Below are 12,954 nucleotides of genomic sequence, written 5' to 3'. Positions count from 1 at the left end.
TGTACTTTCTTAACTGCTGCAGCTGTAAAAAAAAATTGGATTTTTGTTAATAAAGCTAAAAATCTTGTAGGCTATACAACTTCCAGGTGCTAGTCTGTCTTTCAGTGGTACAGTAAGTTTAGTAAATTACAGACAAGGGCTGTCCTCCTCTTCCGTTCTTCATAAATGACAGAAATAGTTACATCACTTATTTTTTTACCTCTGAAGTAGTTAACTGGAACCTAAGCCGTTGCTTTTACAATCCCATCAGTCACTTTACAACCCCTTTAAATTCTGAAAAAAACTGCAGCACCAGACCAAAATTGGGGTGCTAAGTCTGCAACCACTTTCCTGCCACTTCTGTGCCAGAGACCCCCCATCAGATCCACTTGCAAATCCCCTCTCACATCACCCCACGTGGTGCCTGTACCCTTCACAGCAAGGCAAAGCACAGCAGAAGTTCATTACCACACTACCAGACTGAAAGCTGCTGCTCTTCGGGACCTTATTCATGAGCTGAGCAGACATCCCTGCCTCGGGGTCAGAAACATTCGTCACAATGATGGAGCAAATGGCTGGGGACAGCAACAGCATCTGTTGTCAGGTCTGATCCTCATCCCCTCCGTGTGTGCCAGAGCCTGGATTCTCCAGTAGGGTTTAGGTTAAACCAGAATATAGCTTTGTGCCTACAACATCACAGGAAAGCCACCAGTTTCCAAAAGGGCTGTTTGATTTGTTGAGCAAAATTAGAACCAAACCACTGAAATTTATATTCATGCCCTTCTCCATTTTTCTAGCATGACACCAAAATCAACAAAATAATTGTGATGACTCTTAGACACTGACTATTAGAAACCAGGTCTCTACAATAAAGCTTTATTTAAACAAATATTAAAGAACACACATTAAAATAGCTTAATCTGATAGTAGGAGGGAACAGTAAAAGTTCAGAAGGATGGTAATTGAGGGTAGGCATGTCTGCTTTGAAATTACACACTTTCAAACATTGTGATCAAATACACTCAGTGATGAGAAAAAGAAGAGTTATTTCATTTTGGAGATCAAATATTCTAAGATGAGGTGACTTGAGCACCTTAATGAACCAACTAGTCACTTGAAATTTACTTGGAAAGGCACCAGTTTGCTGTCAGAAGCAGTCCATAGCAATCTCCACATAAACTTCAGCCTAGCATTTAATATTCCTTTTAGCCCTTACTAGAACTGGAGGTAGGTTTTTATCTGAATATGCCTGACTGGAAAATAAAACAGAAGAATAAGCAATAAGATACTAGAGCAAGGAATTGTTTTGCAGATTTATTAGGGTTTGGCCTTCAGCATAAAGATTCTAGTGTATTTTCCTTAGGGAAGCAGAACTATCAATCTTAACATCAGAGATACCTGATTTTGTGAGGGAAAAAGAATTGCAGATTATTCCTAGAGCTCACAGAACCTGAATTTTACTGATTAAATCCTGTTGAAGACTCACTCCCCTCAAAGGCCACTAAGGTCTCTTGCAAAGCTTGAAATATAGTTAAGTGAATTTTTATATGCTTTTACATATAAAGGCTGTATTTTTAAGATTAAAAAAAAGTCTTGGATTTCAGCAAAAAATAGTTTCTGAATTTACTCAATTGCTTTGCAGGAAATATTTCCCCAGAATCACTAGTTTCCTCTGGCTGAACTCATTTCAACAGTTTTTTCCCAAAAGATAACTAATTTATGTGGGTTTCCCTGCAGGTAATAATACAGGATGCATGAGCTTTAACTCTCCTAAATGGACAACATTTATACCATTGAAAGTCCTCATTTTTAAATCATTCAACTCAAAGGCCAATTCCATGCAATTGGTCACCTTGCATGTGCGCTGGGATGCCTCAACTTTGCTCTGTTATTTCTGAATCTGCTCAAAGCATCATCAGAGGGGGGAAAAACCTTGATTGTGTCCAGCTGTTTGTCTGTAAGGACCCCTCTAGTGACATGCAAGGAACCTCTGCAGTCAGGAGACTGACTGAGGAAACTAGTTTAGAACACACCTTTTAAGACAAGTTGTATCTTTCCAGGGTACAGAATGCCCACTTGTAGGTCAAACTTCTTGGTTCCTCTGACTTGCAGGAAAATACCACCTAGCAAAGATGTTTATGATGGCAGAAAGTTTGCCCAGTGTTTCTTTGCTGCTTAAGAAGCTGCAAACTGCCTCAGAGGCCTGGGTTTTGGGGAAGAAAAAAAAAAGGAACAGATCAACTGAAATACCTAATCCAGCAATTTTATGAAGAGTTGGTTTGGCCCTCTTCTACAGTTATTTATTTTGGCCAAGGCTGAATACCAAATTCCAGCTTAATAAAACAGGATTGAATCCATATTTTAATGTTGGAGTGAAATGAAAAATCAGGAGCTGCAACTAAACAGTTGCAGCTAATAATACAGTTCAGCTAATAATACAGCTAATAAGCAGTTCATAGCAGATCATGATACAGTGGCAAGAGGTAAATTCCACATTGTGCAAACTTTACTAAGCAATTTTACTAAGTGCAAGTCAGAGTATTCGGAGCATGAAGCAATAGCATAAATATTGAGTAAAAACAAATATTCCAGACTACTAGAAGTTTTAAAGAAATCTAAGTGTGTAATATCTACCAGCCACAAAAACCTCCCAGAGTACAAACAGATCACACAGAGATACATGACAGAAGGAGTCTTCCAGAGAATGGGAATTTCAGCAACCTCTCTCTCAAATATATATTTAAGATATATTGCTTTCTTAATTTACGGTATTCAGTCCAGTCCTTTATTTTCCTGTTTTCAGCCTTTCATACTTTGTCTCAGAATTATTTTTTTTTACCTGCTAAAAGCTTCTTTAACAATGCAGCCAGTGTTGCTTGCACTCTCTCCCACTCACTGAAGCTGCAAGGGATGAAGGAGTTCATCCAATATGCAAGAGATAGATTATACATTTTTTTGATTAAAGCTAAGTCACAGTAAGTGATAAGTGACTCTCTTTTGAGAGCCTGATAAATAGACCCATGAGTGGCAAGGTAAACATTTGGCTGCTGCTCTTGTTTTATAGAAGATAATTTTACAAGAATCAGGATTGATGGGAAAAGGGAAGAAAATGATTACATAGAACAATTATACAAGCAATAAATAATATGGAATTGCTACGGTGCTATTTGAGCAGTAGAAATAAAGATTTGGTTTACACAACTATAAATATGAAGTACTAGGAAAGCCCTAAGTTTAAGCTTCAAACTTCAGTAGTGTCTTTTTTATGGCATAACTCTTCATCCTTTCAATTAATAAAGCTTTTAGCAGAACCAGTGCAATTGCTGTGCTGCGGGGGCTTTTAGCCTCTCCGCACGACGGCTCTGTAGCTGCACTATCTGAGGGTCCACCAAGAGAACGGGAGGGACACTCGGGCTGCTGAAATCCTGCTCGTTTATTGAAGGATCACCAAAGGGGCAGACAGGGAGACAACGAAGCAGAAGGGAGGCAGGTTCTGAGAGCCCCAAGGGGCGGGGTGAGGGATCTTTTAACTGGGTAAGGGTAGGCGGGTCCAGGGTACGAGGGGACAATCGGGAAAGGGCTAAAGGGAGGGGAGATATAACGTTAACCAATGGGGAAAAGGGAAAGGAGTGGTCTTGGTGGAGGAGCCAAAGGGGAAACATGGAGCAGAGAAGATTCTAGGCTAAGGGGCAGACTTGAACAATAACTGACAGGACAGGGGGAGGGTACAATTCTCTTACAAAGGGGTGGGGAGCTCATACAACTGCTGTTTCCCATGGCAACCCTAGACTGTCTTCCCCAGCCCCTCCTCCTACACAGTGCATCATTTTACTCAGGGTGGTCCAGCCACCCACCATATGTGCCAGGCAACAGGGACTGCTCTCACAGGCAGCATCTCCTGGTGGGGACAGGTCACATCCTTAAGGAAAACTCATCTCCTGCCACCCTCCTTGCACCTGCACATGCAGCCACAGCTCTGACTGCTTGATGAGTCCCACCCCACAAACTCTGCTCACAAAGCAGGTGTAAGTTCTCCTATAATTACTCCTGGTTTTATTTGGTCTCACAGAAGGTCTTTTTTGTCCCTTTATTTCAGTTTCATTGGAATGACCATCTTCCACCCCTAGCATCAACCATATGCATTACATTACTATCACCATTACAAAACACTAAACATTGTTATTTACTTTAAAAATTACTTTAATACCTTTTTTGGATTTGAAAATTCTACAATTTAAGTTCACCACCTAATTGTGAAATCTTGAGAGTCACAATACACAAGTAAATCCAGTCCATGAAAAGCTTCTGAAAAGCAGATTATTGCCCCACAAAAATTCAACTGTAGTTTAAGAACACATTTATTTAGTGTATTTTTTTTTCTTCCCAAAATCCTGAAAAATTTCTAGCAGGATGTTTTCACATCCTTAATAGCCCTGGTTTTCAGATTTCCCCACCACCAGGCTATTATCAACTTCTTTGTATGGAGTAAAGTGATTATTTCCTTAGAATGCTGCACAGGAAAAACTCAAGACAGCTGCTATTTTTACTTCAACAAGATTGTACAAAAAGCAGTGCAAGTTATAAAAATTACTCAAAATGGTAATGCAAAGTCAGTGGGGAACCAGCTCACTTCATTAAATATCAGCATCAGAAGTCTCAGACTCACAGAAATTAAATTGGTTTACTGTAATCCATAATATTTACTGTAGCACCAAGTGTATTCCCCAGGATACAGGAAGGGAGTAGGAATATAGAATTAGAAACTCACAACTGGAACTGAAGAATTTCCTATGAACAAAGTCACTGATTTACAGATCAAAACAGTTGTGTGCAGGTACCTTGAGTGGCAAAATCCCTTAAATTATTTCTAATAAATACTTGAAATAACTGCCTTTTCCCCTCTACTCATAAAAACTCTAAATTCTGCATTTCTATAGACCAGCCAGTTGGAGAGGACAAATTTTCAAGTTCAGGACAAACCTCACAGCAGTGAAGTTTAAGACTGAACACAAAGCCTACCAGGGATGCACTTTTCTTCCTGGGTCTCTCTAGTCCATAGCCCTGGCTGAAAACATCACTGGATGCTAAAGACACCTTCATAGTTTCCTAAGAGTAATTCTTGCTAATGGATTCCTGTGACATTCACATTCTCTGGACAGAGAGACATAATTCTCTCTCTCAGAAGAAGCACAAAGAGAAAAAGAGAAAACAATCTTTATCTCTGCTCCTTTGTTTTCCCCATATAGAACTTAGTATAGAGATTGCTTACCTGAAGTGATTACTTGTTTAAATTCTAGTAAAGGTTGTTTAAGTTCAATAACCAATCAAATCCAACTGTGTCTCAGACTCTCAGCAGAGTGTCACAAGTTAGTTTTAAATAAGTAAATAAGTATATATGTAGAATAATATATCTCTTTAAATAGTATATTAATGTAATATAGTAGAGTTTTAATAAAGCTATCCTTCAGCCTTCTGCTCTGGAGCCAGACATCATCATTTCTTCCTATCAGGGGTCACCTAATTTCCAATAGATTCCCTGTAACTCAGAGGCAGAGAACTTCACAGGGATCATCACATTTTGCTTATCAGAGAGCACAGAGATAACAAGTCTCAGGAATTTTGTCCTCTTCCACGTTACCAGCTATTGTAGTAGTGCCAGGGTGCAGACACAGAGCCAGCCTTAGCTGAGGGCAGGGACAGCAAACTTCCCCTGAGCAGTACTTCCATTGCATCCAAAGACAAGCATGGATCTGGTTACCAAGCCAGTTTTCCGGTATTTCCCCCAGCAACTCAACAGTTCAATCATCCTTTCCCTTCCAGATGAACATCACAGCTGAGCACCCAGAACTGAACAAAGTGCCTGCCTCCATACATGGACAGCTCCCCCAAAATCCAAAGGACATGGATCTCATCTCATATTCTCTTGCCTTAACTGACACACAGTGCTTGAAACAAAGAAACTTACAGTATGAAAAATCTATTGCAGGGATAAATTTGCTACCTGCCTGCTCAGTAAAACACAAGTGTTTAAGGCAGAGAATGAGAAGTTCTTCCATCAGGGGAGAGTAGATTAGTAAGTGATGCTGTAATTTATCCTTAATTAGTTGGTTAGGCATCTGCAACTTAATCTTGCTTGAAAGCCAAGGAAGCATCTTCACTGGGCATAAATACCCTCAATTCAGCTACCACCATTGTTATCACAGCACACCTGTACAATAACATGTGTGTTCTTTTCACACTCAAAGTGAGGGACCATGAAACAAATGCTATTGTCAAAGTTTTCCACTTACTCATCAGAACAATGATGACACACCATTACCATCCCACTAAGCACATTATCATGCCAGCACACCAAACACAAATATGAGAAATCTCCTAGTGATACTTGGAAGATATTCTCGATGTCAAATGAAATCATAAACAGTTACAAAGATCTTAAGGAAAGAACTCAAAATCCTATAGGAAGGGAAAAGGAATTGGCCTGGAAAGAGGGAACAACTGAGGTAGAGGCATTAAAAAGTGATGAAGCAGAAAAGTCGTTCAAATGAAAAATGTTTTCTTTCTTCATATTCCTCTATTTTGGCCCAAAGCACACATCTGGATACATGACACGTGATTGCAATGTAGCACACAAATTAAAATGCATTGATTTCTACCAAATAAATATTTGTTTTAGTGAAAATCTATTGCAATTACTTAAAGTATCCTTTTTCAATACAAATTAATCTAAGAATACACAAGTTGGTTGCAGTGGCAAAACAATTACAGCACTTATCCTGTAGATCTTTGTGGTGCCCTTGAATTTTGTCCTTTAGAAAAAAATCATTAATAACTCTGCAGATATTGGCTTGTTTAGGCTTTTTTTTGCATTATCACTTCCAAGACAACCTCACCTATTGTTCCATGTTGGGCGCATATGACTTTCTCCAAGCTTGTTTTTTGATTTTTAACCACTACTCTAAACTAACATGGGTGCAGTCACAATTCTTAGCCCTAAAAGTTTGATTGTCTCCAAAGAAAGCCTTTCATAGGCAGCCTTTCTTCATCACATAGAAGACAAAATTTCACACCAACATCCCTACAGGAGCATCACCACCACAATTCAAACATTGCTCAGCACCTGTGGATGCTGCTACTGAGCCCAGCTGAAAGCTGTGCTCCACTTTGCACTCTCTGTGGTACTGGAGTTTCAGATATTGTCTCAACTCACAATCAAATGCTGAAAGAACAAAGCTGTTACCTCATTTACACTCTCACTTTGTACAAAATGAGGTTTTTCTTACACATGCCCCTCTCCACTCTTTTCTGAGAACTCTACAAGTCAATAGTGAATCAGTTGTATTTAACTAGCACAAGGCTCCTAGTATCTTTCAAGTATTTACTAAACGAAAAAACAACTCAAACTACATTTTAAGTTAAGGGAACATGGTATGGCACCCCAGTTTCCTAGATGTGCAGCCAAAACACATCTAGCTTCAACGCCAGTTCAGTTAGAGAAAAAAACAAAAGCAGTCAGGGAAAATATAGATTTGACATCATGAAATTGACTGGTTTTGTAAGCAAATCTGAAAAATCAGCTTATATCTGTTTTTTTCTTCTCTTCTAAGAGGCTATACAGTCTTACAATTCCACCAATATTCCCAAATCCACATAAGTTAATATTCTTAAAGAAACTGAAACTAAGCGTCAGTTAAGAATCCTGCAAGAAAATCTTAAAAGAGAATGTTCTCATACCCTCATTCTCTTGGTTCTGTCCTGTATTAACACACACAATGATTTCACCAAGTGTCAAAATGTGAAACTTATTCAAAAAGGAGACATTGTATGAAAAGTAGCCCTGCAAGTTTACTGACACATGCTAAATTGGCTGCTGCTGCTAATTACCCTGTTAAAATCCATCCCAAATATGATGGCTTGCACTGTTTATCCTTTTTACAGAACTGTTCATTAAATGTAACATCAGGCAGGCATTAATTGTCATTGTTATGCAAATTCTCCTATTTTCAAATTATATGCTTTGCTTGATTGGAAAAAAAAAAAAAAAAAGGCAGGAAATCTACTTGGAATACATTTCTGGACCCACAAAAGAGCAGAAAGCAATTAGGAACAGTGAACAAGAGTTTACCACAATGAAACCCTGCAAGTCCAACCTGGCCACCTCCTAAAATCAAATGACCAGGTTTGTGGACAAGGGGATAGCAGCAGACAGCATGTACCTGATATCTGGGGAGACTTTCAACCAGAGTCTCACACCCAAGTTCTGCTGTCTGCACTCAGGAGGGATGGAGAGGTCTGATGGTTGGAAGACCAAGCTCAGAGGCTGTTGGTTAATGGATTCATCATCTCTCCAGGTGGAGACCAATAACTTCACCTTGCACACCTGCAGCAAAGTCAGGGCTAAGGGAAAAACTGAGGTAAGGAGAAACATCCACCTGTGCATTACCATAGGCAGCTCAGGAGTTACTGCCACTGAACTGTTTGCTTTCACAACTTCCCAGGTGTCTGAGAGGGTCAGAAGCATTCCCCTGGGTTGCAACTGAGAAAGTCTGTGTTGTTCTCAAGTAATTTAGATTATAATCCACCTAGAAAGGAGCTCTTTTTACCTTTATTTCTGTTCGCAGAGGCACAGCAAGATTACCTCAAGCTGCATTAATGCTCACTATGTTTCAAGGTCTGCTTGAAGTTGGGAGAAATGGTGAAATAATGGGATACAGGAAACTCTGCTATCTTTCAGATGGGGATCAAGCCTACTGTCAGTTTACCCTAGATTTTTAGCCAGCCAAGTTGCAGTTTAAGATAATCCACTTTTGGCATGCCTCCCTCCTCAACACTACTGCACAGTTTTGAAAATGCTCAGCCCTACAGCACAGAGCCCTCCTCATTTGGAGCTCAGCAAGAGACACTTTGGAGTGGATTCTGGAAGCACTTCAAAAAGCACAGCCATAATATTCTTCACAACAGTTTCCTATAAGTAGAGATTCATTTTTCACTAATGAAATGCTAATATATAAATAACTGAATATTTATGGAAACTGAGCATTAACATTGAACACAGTAATAAATAGCACAAACAGCCACTTAGTTCATAATTGTATTTTTCCATTAATTCTTATTTTGCTACTGCAATTCCCTTCATGGGAAGGCAGCACATCACCTAAACCTTGCATTACAGACCATAAACAGGTGATATGTGGATACCTAATGCAAAGAGCAAGGGTTTAAGCAATGAATTTAGAGAACATTTCTGTGGGCAGAATTCACCTTTAAGTATGGATTTATCTGTTGCACAGATTTGTGCCATCCCTTTCCATCAGCAAAATCATAGGTTTTTCAGGTATCCTTCTGAAGAACATACTGCTGTGAAGTTGCAGTTGTGCAGCAATTTATATTCCCTCTAAATATCAGCTGACAGAACTCCTGAGGGTTACATCTGTAAACTATTAATTTTTTTTATGCATCAGGAAAGTTTTCTATTAACAAGTTTAATATTACACCTGTGGACAATGCACTTGCAGTATAAACCTAATGATTCACCACAGCTGTTGATATTTTTATTCTATTTTAGGTTTACTTTGTGTAAGTTTCCTATAAGGTAACACGGTCAGAAAAAAAGTGAGAAACAAAGCTGTAAATGGAGACCAGGGAAAGGGCAATTAACAGCAACTCCTGGGGAAAAAACAGAACTTCTATGACATAGAGAAGTTGTATTTTTCATCATCAATGACATTGCCATTGCCATTATTAATATGTCTCCTTACATTAGTGGTGCTTCAGTGCAGTTAATGGCCCATTTCCCAAGCTACCTCACTCTTAATCTGTGTCTGCCTTTATTAAGCTGCTGGTAAGTGAGCAAAGACAGTGCTCGCTCCTAACACCTCCCATTGAAGACTGGATGTTGCATTGCTTCAAACACCAAATACACAGATCCCTAGAAATATTCTTAAATTATAAATAACACATGCAATTCGTGTCTTAATATCTGTTAGTTCAAAGACTCTGTGGCAATTCATTTTTCAGCCCATAATGTATTTTTAAAAGTCTGTTTTGTTTGCATGAGTGTATTCAGAGTGAGCAAATGCAGCAATTTTTGTGCCTGGAAGCATTGATAAAGTTGGGTTTTCCACTTAGTACTCATTTAATAAAGTCAAATGGATTTTCAGTATTGTTTTTAAGTAACAAGTTGTTGTTCTACTGTTACTGCGAAAATAAAATATGCATTTAAGGATAAATATTCATTTCTTCCAAGAACAACTTGAGAAAGTAATTTAAAAAAAAATTAAGACTACAAGGCAAAATATGGAAATCTTTGCTACATTTTTTTCATATAAAAAAACAGAAGGGCCAGAACTGCTGGTTCTCAGACTCAATTTTTCTACTCTTTTCAAACTTCTGTTCCAGAAAGATTAACTGAATGTGCAAATATGAATATTATGTTAGGCCACACTACTGCCTAACTGTTTATGGGGCAGAATTTTGCCAGCAGAGCAGATCAAGGGCCCAAAGAAACTGCCTGAATATTTTCCTCAGGACTGACTATGCTAACACAGGAATGTTACTCAAGAATCTGCCTTTCTTCCCTGGTGGAGCAAGGAAGGAAAGCAGGGACCCTCATGTTGCATCATCAGCTGTTTTGGTTCAAACCCAGAGCTTCACTAAAACCATTCTGATTACAAAATGTTGAGGGAAGTAACTGTAAAAGGTCTGCAAATGTCTGTGCCTGCAAATGTTCTCTTGTGGCAGTTTCCTAGTGTTGTTTGCAATGGAAGGCTGCATGAAGCCCATTTCACCCAATCCTTTCCTATAGTAAACAGGTCTCTTGATATAGCACTGAAATATGGGAAAGTGGTGAAATATTTCACAACAAAAATATTCCTCAATAGCAAAATTCATTTGGATAAAGAAAGCTGGAAACTTGAGTTCAGTATGAAGTATAACTCTGATTGAAATATGTTAAGGAATGCAAGTTTCACATTCACCTTTTTCTTGTTCTGCTGAAGAGGCAATCACCCAAACATCCCATCTGTCACAGAAAGCCTGACTGCTGCATTCAGGTTCTTTGAGACTCAGATCAGCTGTGATATGTCATTTGACTTTGAAGCTCTGTAAATTAATCCATCACATTCTCTAAAGCTTTGCATATCACCTTGTTCATAGAAGATGCTCAGAAGAAAAAAAAAAAAAAAACAACCAAGAAACACCAAGATGATGCTGTGTCACCCTGTCAAGCTGTACTATGAAACAGTTTCAAAAAAAAAAAAAAAAATTGATTGTTGCTCCCCCAAATATTACATGACTGCTTTAAAACTTGGCCTACTTAAGGCACTTGCATCCATTTATAATTCTACATTGAAAACTTTATTTCCTTTTTGAATTTGACCTAAATTCATTTACAGTTTCAGATCATATTTTTCCCTGTATAGATTATTCACCAAGGGGAAGACAAGCCCAACTCTGAATATTAAATTTATGAGAAAATTATCTGAATGGCTTTTCCAAGAAAACCCACAAGAGGATACATTCTGGTGTGGAAGTTTTTCTGACCTTTTGTTAAGCATTAAAAAACATCAGAGAAGACAGTGTAGCAGGGGTTTGTGGGTTTTTTCCTGGAGTTTTCATTCCCCTCCCCTTACATTCAGAGGTTTAAACTTTTTATTTTCCACCCTTTTCACACTCAGCCCCAGAGCATTCTATGTCCCTCCACATTACTGCATTGCTGCACGTCCATCACCTTTTCCATCACACACAGCTCAGACCTACACGATGCAAACCTGGAGCTGCATTTTGCACTCCAAGCAAGCTGCCCTGGTTCATTTCTTTCCTTTTCTAAGGGTCAGTTTTACAGCAGGTCACTGCTTATAGGAGCAAATAGGTAAGAGCAGCAATAATCCAAGAAGCCATATTACACATTCTCAACTGAAAGAAAACAATTTCAGCATGTGGAAGCACAAACTTAGCCTTTATTTCTAGACTAACATCTCGTTGCTTTAGCTTTGACTCAGAATTTCATGGGACAACTTATTTTGGTAAGGCACAAACCAGATGAAAGCACTGCTGCTATACAGCCCACAGATAACCCTGTATGCACCCAAAGATCACAACACTCAGCTATTAACCACAGACCTCTTGTAGAGAGCTAATTTGTAATGCCTGATAGAGCTTCAACACTAGAGCTGAAATCACTTCCATCTCCAAATATTAAAAACATTCTGTTGTTGATTCTGACTGCCAGAGGCAAGTTCACTGTTGATCTCCTTGTGAGATTTGACACTGAAATTGCTACAAGAAAAAAACAAGACAGATAAAATTAAGCTTCAAATAGAAACAGAGATTAAAATTGTGTGAGGTATCAGTCTAACTGCTCACAGCTGATTATAACTTACCAAGACACACACACATAAGCAACCAGATAGAGTATAAAAATATTTATTATTAAATACACTTGGAAAATATGCATAGAATTCCTAGAATAAGGGCAAGAGGAATGAATTACATCAGATTTGGAACTCTCAGATGCAGTAATTGACTGTTAACATTTCTCCTATCTTAAAAAAAATATGCTGCTGAATTGCCAAGTATAGTATTTTTCACTGTTCTCAGACAATTTTTCTCCTGTTGTGACTAGCTCAATCAGGTAAGTTAAAGAACACAGGATAGTCAAAAGGAAGAGCTAGTTTTCACTGGAAACCTGAAAATCCAATTTCATTGGAAATTCCAATTTCACTGGAAATTGGCTGGCTGGGAGCATCTTTTTTACAAAGTGGATGTTGAAGAATAGATATTGTCAGAAAAAAATCAGCCCCTCTTATGTGGTAATGACCAGGCATGTGGCAATTTCTCCCTGGTGGTCTGTGAAGAGCAGCTTCCAACCCCGTAAAACGTGTCTGAGTACTGGATCTGCAAGCTGAGATAATGCAAGACACCACTTCCAAGTGATGGCTCAGTCAACAAAGCATTAGAGAGCGATTACTTCCCTCT

The sequence above is a fragment of the Vidua macroura genome, chromosome 7 (genome assembly GCF_024509145.1).
Source record: "Vidua macroura isolate BioBank_ID:100142 chromosome 7, ASM2450914v1, whole genome shotgun sequence".
NCBI lineage: Eukaryota > Metazoa > Chordata > Aves > Passeriformes > Viduidae > Vidua > Vidua macroura.
The sequence above is the reverse complement of the archived record's forward strand: the minus strand, read 5'-3'. Positions refer to the sequence as shown.